Genomic DNA, 13,789 nt, shown 5'->3' with positions numbered 1-13,789 from the left:
ACAATAGAAAATAGGGCCGGGATAGAGTGGGTATACATCAAGAGAAATATAAAAGAAATAGGGAAAATTACACTAAGACAATATCTTAATTTTATGAAGTACTTTATTGACCATAAATTTTGTAGAAGAAAAATATTATTTTAATGTCATTTTTTTAATGTATAAAAAGCGCAGTATCGGAATCTCTATTCTATTATTAAGAATATGAAACGCAAAAAAAAATGAAATCAGTTATGATGGGTAAAAGCTACTATAAATATATACTCCAGCAAAGAAATATTTAAATGAGTCATACGCGTGACCTTTTAAGTTATCGTTTTTAGCTGTTTCTATGAGTTTTACCAAGAAGCGTGTCAGTAGCGGAGAATTTATTTTATTTATTTATTAAGAACACACAATTAAAAGCAACATTTTTATAAAAAACTTTAAGTGGAGTATTACAAACAAACATCTTTGTAGTTTTTGAAGTTCTTTGTTCATATTTGCTCTCTTCTTTGTGTTTTTTATTCTTTTTTTCCCTTCCTTTCTTAAGTATTCATATTCCTTTTCTGCTTGTCGGGTTCTGTGCCTCTGTTGCATCAGTAAATATGCTCTGTTTTTTGAAGTTATACTTCTATACGCACGGTCGGCGTTGGAAATTTGCATGAGAGTGAATCTGTGAAACCATTACATATGTAAGATAATGAGTAAGAGAGAGACAGCAGATATATTTTCTCTCTCTTCCTCTCTCGAGAATAAAAATGTTCCTTTTGTATTTAATATTATATATATATTATATATAATATTGTATATATATAATATTATATATAATATAAAATGTATTAATATTATTATTTATATGACATGTTTTGTATTATTTAAAATTAAACGTTTATAATCATTTTAGGCTTTTGTATTTCAAAATAATCACTCTTTTACCGAGAACTGTCAATTTTGAAATCCGTTAGTGTTGTGTCTAATTGGCAAATCCTTTACGTATTTGGTTCATACGCTGGTGGTTGTGAGTTCGAATCCCAATTATAAATTCCCTTTTTTATTTTTGAAATATTTAAAAACTTCACGTTAATCTTATTAAATATATGTAATATACGCAAGAAACATAAATTTTAAAATAAAATAAAAATTTACAACATAATCAGAGTTGTTGGTTTTTTATTTTTATCTTCGTAAATTAAGTTATGTATATTGCCAGTTTTAAATACTTATGAATATTACATTTTAATTTACATTGTATTATTATATTGAATTATGTTGCAGTGTATTTATTGTATTGTAATTTTTATATTAATAACAAAATAAACAATGAATTTTACTGCAGAGTATGTGTAATTTTTTTTGCATTCAACTCCTTTTATACATATATAAAAATAAAAATATATATTTTCATTAAAATATTGATACAATCCTTCATTTATTATACTCCTATTACAGGTCAAATGTTTATATACAGCAAACGATGCACCATATACCTATATAACTAATTCTTTTTCTCTTTCTGCCCTCTGTTACCTATAGCATTACATATGTAATGATTGTGCAGATTGACTCCTATATAAATTTTTAACGGCGAACGCGTGTATAGAAGTATAACTTCTACCGGCAGTCCCACTGGACTGCCACACCCGTTTTTTTCTTTCAGTTATAATCTGACATTTTTCAGACAAAACAATCATTCATCCTTGTTCTTTTTTGTTTACCTTCCATGCCTAGTAATTCTTCAGCTGCTTCTTTCATGATGTTTCTGGACCCTTCCCACTCTCCATTTATGTTTTCATGTTTTAGTCTGTTTTCTAGTTTGATGTTTATATTTTGTTTATATCAATTCTCTATTTTTGTTTGTATTTTTGAGTCCTTCTACACTATATCGTTTATGTTTAGAACTTATTTTCTTTTTTAAATGTTTAAAATTTCGGCCCTTATCCTACTTTCGACCCAATAGTGCTCATACTTTGCATTTGCTCCTCTTTTGGTGTGATCGTTTATTATATTCGATTGGTGTCTTGAGTCTACAATAGCATGATCTATCATATTTACTGTAACTCCATCTGGTGATTTCCAGGTGCCTTTGTATATATCTTACTTCGAGCGAAGTTAAAATTATACAATCGATTAAAACTACTATGAAAACAAGAAGTCATTTTTGAAACAAGAATATCAAAAATATTAAAAATTCGTTATTTCTCAAGTACCAAATTTTTTAATTTTTTTGGGTTCTGTTATTATTCCTGTTCCATACTATGTACACACGAGTTAAACGTTTACTTTGTATTCCAGTTCTTCCTTTGACGAAATTTTTAGTTTTTATTAACGCTTATAAAATAAAAGTATTTGCTGCATTGTGTAGATGCAGCAACCTGCTGATTCAGCTGCTCATTCAACTGTTGTGTCTTCATTTTGCTGTGTAAACACATTTCGACATAATCTCATGATATTGATTAATTCCGTTATTAAATAGAGTTCTCGGTTATTTGACACTCAAATTTGACACACATCTTGATAATTGCGTTTCGCTGTATTTACTACCATAAACGTAATTCTTCCTATTGCGCCCTCTCCTTTCGAAGGTTGGCGATCCAAATGGTAACTGTAGCTTTGAAAACTGTTCCACGAAAGATTTCTGTAGATGAGCGGTCAAATCATCTCCTCAGGTCTTTCAGCCACGAGTTGGCGTCTTCCAAATTATCTTTTGCTCTGCATTTTACCTTCCAATATTAGTTGGAGTGGAAACACAGAGGACATGTGGAAAAATATAAAGGAACCCATTTTGAATTCAGCTGAAGAGGTGCTAGGACGGAGTGAAATAAAAAGAAGGAAAGAGTGGTTTGATGCACAATGCGAAATCAAAATCAAACAGAAAAACCAAGTAAGAGATAAGTGGATATCAACTAAAGAAGAACATCATCAAAACGAATATAAAGAAAAAAGAAAGCAGCGGATAATTGTTGCAAGAAAAAAAAACTGTGGATGGAAGAGCTGTTAAAGGACCTAGAAAAGAATAGTAAAGACAGCGCCAAACTATTTGGATACCTAAAAGCTCAACAAAGAAAAGGCAGACCAGTAGTTAAAATTGACAATAGATCATGGGAAACACACTTCACACAACTATATAGATGCAAAGAAAGACCGGAAAAGGAAGTAGGCGGAATGGAAGACATTAGAGATAATGAAATAGGGATACCAACATATGATGAATATTGATGAATAAAAAAGATGAAATTCCCAATGAGCTGATTAAAAACGGAAGGGAAAAGTTATTAATATGCATCAATATGGGAAGCAGAAAAAATGCCCGAGGATTGGAAAGAATGCAGAATTATACCAATATAGGAAAGGAGAAGTAACAAACTGTAATAACTATAGAGCAATATCTCTACTGAGCACAACATATAAAATTCTAACAGCCCTCATCAAGCAAAAACTCACTCAATTCACAGAGAAAAAAATTGGGGACTACCAGCAAGGATTCAGAGAAGGCAAATCCACTACAGATGTGATCCACATAGTTACACAAACAATCGAAAAATGCCACGAACACAACATAGAACTTTACATCCTCTTTGTAGACTTCAGACAAGCTTTGACAAGCCAATTCCAGTTGTTCTCAGAATCTAGATCATCTTTTGATGGTTAACGCAGTCAAATGCTTTTCCATAATCAATAGAACATGTATATACATCTACATTTATGTCTCTGCATCGTTGTATTAACACATTTAAGACAAAAAAGACAAAAAAATTGTCATTTTTTACTGGCCTACCAGGTAATTCTTCACATTTGAAAGGAGAATAATAAAACAAAATTAACTATACTTGTACATTTTATTAAGATTTAAAAACACAGTTACCCGACAAGATGTGCAGTTTTTCTAGTTTTAGATATATTCATTATAAACATGTTAGTTCTTATGTTTGATGTAAATTGTTTTATGACTTTTTCCACTGAGATATATGTTCTTTGAGCTTTCTGTCTTATTCAAATAGTTTCAAATTAATGACTATTTTATAAATACAAATAATAAGTAGATTAAATAGAAGATAACTTGATAAAACACTTCACAAATTACATGCTGTAGCACAAGCTACAGAACACTCATCTTTAGATATAAATTATTATAAAAGCGTACAGATAAGAAGTAAGTTTTATTTGATTGGTACTTTCATTAGATTTTTTGATATACAATAAAATATATTTTATGATTTATAATGAATATACCTGTATATTACTATATTGACTCTAAAATAAAGTACTGTACAGCAAATAATTTGCTACACCTATTTAATAATTTAATATTTACATTTATAATGGACAGCTTATTGCGATTTTGAACAAACACTATATAAAAATAAATAATGCAAATAAACAAATCCAAATATCATGTAGACTGAAAGGATTTAAGCTAAAATATTGCCAAATAAGTTAATTTAATGAGAGAATTTTAAATAGGTTATTAGAAAAGTGAGATCGAGTTTTATGAAAGATGTAGAGAGGTTTAAAAGTTTTTCCCTCTAGATCATTTTAAATACTTATTTATAACTAGAGAGCGGAATATACTGGGTGTTTCAAAAAGGTATATCATAAATTAAATCACGCATTTCGGGGACAAAAATAAATTGATTGAATCCAACTTACCTTAGTACAAAAGTGTACACAAAAAAAGTTACAGCCCCTTGAAGTTACAAAATAAAAATTGTTTTTTGCATTATCTCCTAAACTACTTGACATTTTGTAATAAAAATGGACACATTACTTTCTTGTTCTGAAAGCATTTTTTATAGAAAAGAAACAACAAAATCTAAGCGCACAGAAAAATTTTAAGGGGGGTGTGCAACCCTAAATCCCCCCAAACGGTTTTCCTTATTAAAACGATATCGAATGTGTATTGAAGAAAATAGGGGCCATTTTGAAAATTTATTGTAATATCATATTTATAGAGGTTATAGACATTTTTTGTACTTGGTAATTCATTTAAGCCATTTATTTACTTGCACGTAATTTTTTAAAGGTTAATGAAAAGGGCCGTAACTCAATAAAAACTGTTTTTTGAAAAAAGTGAAAAGAGGCAAAAAAGTTTTAAAAATAATGTGTTAAACTAATGATGCCACAAAATTCATTTGATTTGAACGTACTCAAAAGTTTGGGGGGATTTAGGGCTGCACACCCCTCTTAAAATTTTTCTGTGCGCCTAGATTTTGTTGTTTCTTTTGTATGAAAAATGCTTTTAGAACAAGAAAGTAACGTGTCCATTTTTATTACAAAATGTCAAGTAGGTAAGTTGCATTCAATCAATTTATTTTTGTCCCGGAATGCGTGATTTAATTTATGACATACCTTTTTGAAACACCCTGTATACAAAGTGCATGTAGATGCATATTGCATATTTTTGATCATTTAAAATAATATTACATATTTAAGCCAAACACGATTTATTTTGCATACCTATTTTAAAAATAAATTAAATAAAACTTTATGATGTTCCTCTCTTAGTTGGAATTTTATAACTTGGATATGAATCTATCATTATCTATCTATAATTTTGGGGTTTCCAAAAAAAAAAAAGATTATTTTATTAGCATAGCAAGTCGTAGATAACATTTGTTTAGTAAACGTTGTATCTTATTTAGTGTTTTTGAAGTATTTGGTATATTAAATTTAAATATGTCTACCATTCAAAAAAGTGATACATTTAGTCTACATTTCATTTCTTAAATGAGGAAATGACAAATAAAGAATCGTGCCCTACAAAAGAAAATTTTCAGGGAGGAGTATTTTTATTGTATATCCATAATCTCTTCATAGATTTCCGGCAAGCGTACGACAGCATTAAAAGGGATCAGATGTGGAATGCAATGGCAGAACTTTCAGTTCCAAAAAAACTTATCCAGTTTGTTAAGTTATGTGTGAATAGCTGTAGATCCAGAGTACGGATAGGTAACAAACTCTCAGAATTTTTCGAAATAAGCAATGGCCTGAAACAAGGAGATGCGCTGTCACCTCTCCTCTTTAATATCATCCTGGATAAAGTAGTAAGAGCAGCACACCTTAAAACAGAATTACTGACAGTAAATGGACCAAAATTACTACTAGCATACGCAGATGACATTGACATTGTGGGAAACACTGTCACCAATGTGAAGGAGACTTTTAATAAATTGGAGGTAGAGGCAAAGAAAACTGGTTTAAGGGTAAGACAAAAGGGACGAGATAGAATAGGGCAAAATGTGACAATAGACTCATATAACTTTGAAAGAGTGGAGAGTTTTAAATATCTCGGAGCAACAATCACTGCAGATAACGATATCGCGGAAGATATTAAAGGAAGCATTCAGGAGAAGAATTATAACACGAACATCAAAGATTAGAATATATAAAACGGTAATTAGACCGGTGCTCATGTATGGGTGTGAGACGTGGACCCTGACCAATAAAACTGAAAGAAAACTTGGATGTTTTGAGAGAAAAATCCTCAGAAGAATCTTTGGGCCTTATCACGACATTAATATCAACCAACACCGAATGAGAATAAATGCTGAGGTCAAGCAGATATATAGATCGAGCGATATAGTCCAAGAAATTAAATCCCAACGTCTTAGATGGGCTGGCCATGTCCATAGACTCCCTAATAACCGCCTTGCCAAATTAATATGGGAGGAAGCCCCCACAGGAAGAAGACCCTTAGGACGTCCACGAATGCGACGGAGAGACAATATATGGTCAGCTCTAAGAACAATGGGGCTGCCCACTGACCCAACTATTATGGACGACCGTTCAAGTTTATTTCTTTTTGGTGCTTGAACATGTTTTTTCTTCTACAGATTTTCTGAGAGGTAAAAAAATTGCAGTAGGACCAGTTCAGCAGTCGATTCATATATCTCTTTAAAATGTTCAATATCAAGATGAATCAAAAAAAAGAAAAATGTTTGTTTAATCAAGACCTGCGTAAAACTCTGTTAGCAGCAAATATTCTGTTAAAAAAATTGCAAAATACACAGTTTAGGCCACTTTGCAAAAATATTGTAACTTTAATATTCCTTAAGGGAGGGCAATGTGAATGCATTATATGACGGAGTAATTGAGAAAAAAAAGTTTCTTTAAGCGATAACAATTTTTACGTAATTTTCGATGAAAGTACAGATGCATATGGTCGATATATGGTGTATCTTATAATCGGCGCTTTAAAAGAGGATGAACCAGGAAAACCCTATTTAATAGCTGCAAAATAACTGAAAAAAAAAACAATAATATAACTGTAAGCCGTTTCATTCAGCAAACACTCTTTGCTTTATTTTTGCGAAAAGAAATAAAAAGTAAAAATTTGAAAATATTTTATTCAAATTTTATATACGTCACGTGTCTTCTACATGGCATAAACAGAGTAGCAGAGGTTCTTAGAAGTGAATTTGATTTAATCAATAAATTTCAAACATTAAAAAGTATTTTTGAAAGTACCTTTACGTGTGAAAATCTATAAAGAAAAATTATCAGGTATAAGCTTGCCCCCAGGCCCCGTTATTACGAGCACAAGATGGCAAACAGGAATAAAGCAGCATTTTCTCAGCAAATCATTTTGATGCCATAAAGACGTTGTTTTAGATATTCAAAAAGACTCACAGTGTGTAACTGAAAGTCGAGATTTTAAGTATCGTACAAACTGCTAAAAAAGTTAATTTGAGTTTTTTACGAGATCTAATAAAGTCGTTAGAACAGAGGAATTTATAATTAAGTGATTCGGTTAATCTTGTTAACACTTTTTCTGATCATTGCCAAAAAATTCCCGGAAATACAGGGATTAAAATGAGAAATAAATTAGAACAAGTATTAGAAAAAAAATGAGGGCTGCGATTGTTTAAGGAAAGTCGTATCTTCGGGTAACCGTTGTTAATAAATATCTCAAGTAATTTGCTCTAACTGTTACTTAGAAACTAGTCTTCGCATATATTGAGTATTCTATTTTTCATAGCAAGAACTGTACTGTATTTCTGGGTTTTTGGGTGGTTGGAAGCAAAGTTTAGAAATCTGCCAGATGCAGTAGGTTTTTATATCAATCTGATTGTCTTCCGTGCGGATTACTTTAGTTTCCAATAAAGGTACGCTACTGTTAGTTTCTCTTTTAACAGTAAATTGTATTTTGTCTATAAAAGAGTTAAACGTATTTAAAATGGTGTCAACCTGATCGTTTGGTACGGCACAAATAATGTCATCGGCAGATTTGTATAGGAAGGTTGATAGTAATCCGCATTGATAGTTGAAGTAATCCGCACTGAAGACAATCATAAAATATTAGATATACTAAAATCACAATCAAGATGCATTAGAAATAAACAAACCAAGACAACTTAAATGTTACAAGGAGCACTCTCAAATAATTTTTTACAACGTATATACATTGTATAAATCCCAAATCATGATTTACAAAGTTTATACATTATAAATCATGATTCGGGAGTATTCCTCGTAACATTTAAGTGTCTTAGTTTGTTTATTTCTAGTGCATCTTGATTGTGATTGTAATATACAGTGGTACCAAGAACATACTGCATCAGGCAGATTTCTAAACTTTGCTTCCAACCAACCAAAAAACCAGAAATACAGTACAGTTCTTGCTATGAAAAATATAATACTTAATATATGCGACGACCAGTTTCTAAGTAACAGTCAAAGCAAATTACTTGAGATATTTATTAACAACGGTTATCCGAAGACACTCCTTAAACAATTAATTTACAACTCCCACTATTATGATGGACCATTGGATAGAGATGCGCAACAAAAATTCAAATATAAAATATTGCTCTTCATTGGTAATCTAACAAATAAGATTACAGCTCTTTTTAAACCATACACTAACATCAGAATTGGTAGGTACGGCGGTATTAATAACAAAAGTTAGTTTTTTCGTGTTAAAGATTTGACACCAGTAATGTATACTACCAATACAATCTACAAAATACCGTGTTTAGGCTGCGAAGATTGCTATATGGGACAAACAAGCCAATAATGGTTAAAACAACCCAGCACAAAAGTGACTGCCATAAAGGTAAAAACACATGCGCTGTTGTCGAACACTTTATCAACACAGGTCACAAGTTTGACTATACTAATGTTAAAATCCTACAACCAGTAACTAATTATAAAATCATGCTGTTTCTCGAAATGTGTTATATTACCAACACAAAAAATGTAATAAATTACAAAACAGATACGAATCAGTTATATCAGTTATAAGCAGCATCTACAGCAATATTCTGCAATCCATTTAATTCAAAATTAATTTACCATGTACCTGCTACTTTATTTTTATACAAATAAAAAGATACTCGTCTATCCTATTATACACTTTTTGTTATTTTATGTGTATTTTAACTTATTTTAAAATTGTCAGTCTATTTGTAAAAGTGTAGTAAAAATGTTTGTCTTGTTTTTTGTGAACAGTTCTACCTTTGTGAGTAAATATTTATGTAATTTTATCTTAATGTAATGTTGTGTTGCATGTATTTTGCTCTTTATTTATAACAGTACTCTTGATTTAGGTTGCTAAAACAAAACGACAAGATGACCACTTACAGAATTGTCTCGAAGTTAGCAGAATCAAAAAAATTAAAATACCAGTTTTTTAGTTATTTTATCGGTATTTCTTCCATTTCTATCTTTAAATAATTTACATTTTCCTATTTTTAAATTTCCTTTTAGTACGCTTAAATTTAGTACATTTAGAAAGTGTGGGACAAGTAAATTTTTTACGGTGAAAGTTTATACTCATTAAGTAATTTTTAAGAAGATTACAGCCAACCTTGAATAGCTTTATATATGAAATATTGTGATTTGAATTTTAAAAATACCAAAGTCAAAAGTAAATTTTATTAGAAATTTGATTAAAGTGCTGTAAAGAAATATATTAAGCCCAAAATAGCATCTATTAGCCGTGCAAATTCTGCGGTTTATCTCTGCGGTAGTGTCATTTTCAGTATTGACGAGCGTTCCCAGGTATACAAATTCGTTAACTGCTTCGATGACGTCATTTTCTATAACATTTTTAAATCTACAGTTATATATCAAGAAATACAAAAGTAAAACTCTACAAAACAATAATACGCCCAGTCCTAACATATGGTTCAGAAACCTGGACTTTAACAAAAAGCAATGAAAGCATGTTAGGATGTTTCGAAAGAAAAATACTAAGGCGCATCTATGGAGCGGTAAATGAAAATGGTGTCTGGAGAAGACGATACAACTTCGAACTCTATAGGATATACCAGGAACCAGATATCGTAAAACACATAAAGATAGGACGTCTGAGGTGGGTAGGCCATGTAATGCGGATGGAGCAAACCGACCCAGCTAGAAAAACGCTCCTTGATAGACCTATTGGTCAAAGAAGAAGAGGAAGACCCAGAACAAGATTCCTAGATAACATAGACCAAGATATGAGAAATATGGAAATACGTGCTTGGCGGAGGAAGGCGATGGATAGGGACGACTGGAGAAAAATTCTTGGGGAGGCTAGGACCCACACAGGGTTGTAAAGCTAAAATGATGATGAAAGAAATATATTTTTTGTTTGACAATTCGCTGAAATGTTAATTTGTACAACTAATCGATACTTGCCTAATTTTTCAATTTTTTAAATGATATTTACATTTTGAAATCCGTTTTAATATACTCTACATACCTATTTCATATTTCTTATAATTTAAAATTAATTCCTACACATTAATTTAACCCATTTGGCTTTAAAAAGTTTTAAATATTGAACATGAAAAATAAAATTGACCTAAAATTGCACTTCAGTCTGTAAAACCTAATAATTAGAAATTTACAGGCTCCAAAGATTGTAAATGCCTACAAATCGTATTTTGTTAGAGACGAATCTCCCAATTACACATAAAATAATCTATTGACTAAGTAAACAAGTAATGTTTATTAAACAATAAGATTTATGCTTTTTATTATACTGTTTCTCTCATCTCACATATCAGTATTATAATGCTACAAATCATCAATGAGAGGTTGAAAACTTTCTTCAAAAAAAAAAATACCAGAAGAGTAGGCTGGATTTGCCAAAAGTAGAGGTACACGAGAACCCCTTAATATAACACCTGAATAATTATATACACTAATAATAAATTAACACTTGAATATAAGAGAAATAATCAAGTAGTCAAGAGAATTCAATATCCCGTTATACATCTACTTAGATTATCACAAGGTGTTCGACAAAGTTAAATATCAACAGTGCGACAAAGAAAACTGACGCAAAGCAATCCCTGCATCTCTTTCTAATGGGCTGGGTTTATCGACCACGTGACCAAAGTGGCAAATGGGATGGTCACGTGGTTGATACACCAGGCCCATTAAAAAGAGATGCAGGAACTGCTTTGCCTCAGTTTCCTCTATCGCACTGGGGGAACGGTACTGTATTGCAGCGCTTAGTCTATTTGTATTATATGTCTATGGTCTATGGTCAAATATATCAAAGACAAAAATTATGATAGTGGATAAACAACACAACAATCATCCACATATAACCAAAATAATTGACCGGTTTAATCTTGTAAACCCATACTTACATTTGGGATCATTGATCTCAAACACAGGGACACTCCAGGAAAAGATCAAACATATATGTAATCTAGCCAAGATCGCTGTGGAAAAGATGACCAAATATGGAGAGATCCCAATATTTCAAGAACCCTAAAAATAAGATTGACCTTCGTATATACCAGTGGCGCACCCAGAATTTGTCTTAGGGGGGGGGTTTTGAAATTTTTTATGCTACCTCCATGTTGAGTCCCTACAATTTGGGTTTTAGTTTAATTTAAAGTACTAAAGATAGCAGTTCCAAAGATTCAGGTATCTATTATCCTACCTACCAACTAAAACCACCCTCTCTTACTTATGCGCAGTTGACTGTCGCACGTACCGTACTCCGAAAGTGGGATGGCCACTGTAAGGCTGACGACATTTTTGGAACACTCCCTTCTCTTATCTAGATCTTATCTATTGTTCTGAAGCTATTTTCTTGTGGCATTTTAAAGTAATTACTATTTTAATGGGAATAAGCCAAAATTGAAGGTTAAAATAAGGTTATTGACGTTTATACAATAGACAAAATACAATACATTTTGAAGACGGCTATCGCCGTATTCCCGTTCTCCTCCGGGAATCCTGCCGGTGCAAGGCATGCTCCTCCTCCAAACCTGTCGATTCCATCGCTCTTCTAATTCCTTCATTTCAAGAGCGTCGAGGTCTACCTCTTTTTTTTTCTTCCAGGGGGCTTCGATTTGTGAAGTTTTTGGGGCCAACGTTTGTCAGACATTCTCAATTGATGTCCAAACCATTTTGAACCTCTTCTTTCTATTCTGTCAATGACCGTTTCAGTAGCATTCATGTTATTTCTTATAGATTCGTTAGTCTTCCTTTCCTGCCTTGATATTCTAGCACTTCTTCTCAAAAAATCCATTTCAACTGTCAACAATCTTCTCTTCAGGTCTGCATTAACTGTCCATACTTCAGAGCCATAGAACAAAGAACTGATTCAACCATGGTTTGCCCTATTCTTTTTTTGTTCCTTTTGGAAATGTGGTGATCCCACCATAAGGAGTTCAGACATCCTACAATTTTACGTCCCTGATTACTTCGTGTTTAATTTCGGTTTCTCCCAAGCCGTTCTTAGCAATGAGTGGATCTAAATATTTAAATTTTTTCACTTGTTTGATTTCCACGTCCTCGTCTATCAACACTTCAAACCTTGCATCTGAACTGATAATTAAGTAAATATTCTGTTTTCTTCATGCTGACTTGTAACCCCCATTTTAAATATTCTCTCTATAGACACTTTATCATAAATTCTAGATCATAAGAATCTTGAGCTAGGATGACTTGGTCATCCGCAAAGTTTAGGGAGAACAGTACGTCATTTCCTATGGATTCCCATTCCCTGGCAGTGGTTTTTCCAATTTTGGAGGGCTGCCTCAATATATAAATTAAACAGTAAGGGTGACATACTGCATCCTTGTTTTAGTCCTTTAGTTTCTTTTATTGGCTCTGATAGTCTATATCCGATTTTTAGGTAAGTAGTGTTATCCCTGTATACTTCTGTAATTATTCCTAAAAGGTATGGACTAATGTCGAGTTGTTGTTAAGCTTTCCACAATTTAAGTCTTGGAACTGTATTATACGCCTTTTCTAGGTCGATGAAGGCTAGATGTTTTTCTGTACCAACCGCTATTCTTTTTTATATTAATTGTTGGAGTTTAAACAAGTTATCAGTGCAAGATCAAAGATCAAAAATTCAAACGTCAATAAACTTATTTTAACCTTCAATTGCGACTTATTCCCATTAAAATAGTAATTAGATCTTATCTCTGTTATTAACCCGGTTGGTATTTCTCTTCTTCTTCTTTGTGAACACTATTCCATCCCTCCGTATTTCCCGTCATCTTTACGATCATCTCTTACAGTCACAGGGTTCATACCTATTTCTTTATACATTCTGTTTCTCTCCACTGTACATCTATTACACTCCAGCATTGTGTGAGTAACAGTGTCGGAATATTCGCAGTATAGGCATTTATCTGAATCTGTCTTTTTGAACCTATAAAGATACGCAGTAAAACAGACAATCTACCCAGTCCCTTAGGCTCGGGATCAGCATCTTTGTCCACTGAGCAACATCTTCCTTGTTGTTCCACTCTTCTTGCCATTTTTCCATTGATCTTTCCCTTTTCTTTTTTTTATAGCTGTTGTCAAATGCTTTCTTCTCCCATAGAGATGTCTCTTTTCTTTTCTACTG

This window comes from Diabrotica undecimpunctata, chromosome 6 (assembly GCF_040954645.1).
Source record: "Diabrotica undecimpunctata isolate CICGRU chromosome 6, icDiaUnde3, whole genome shotgun sequence".
Lineage (NCBI taxonomy): Eukaryota > Metazoa > Arthropoda > Insecta > Coleoptera > Chrysomelidae > Diabrotica > Diabrotica undecimpunctata.
This window is presented reverse-complemented; position numbering follows the sequence as displayed.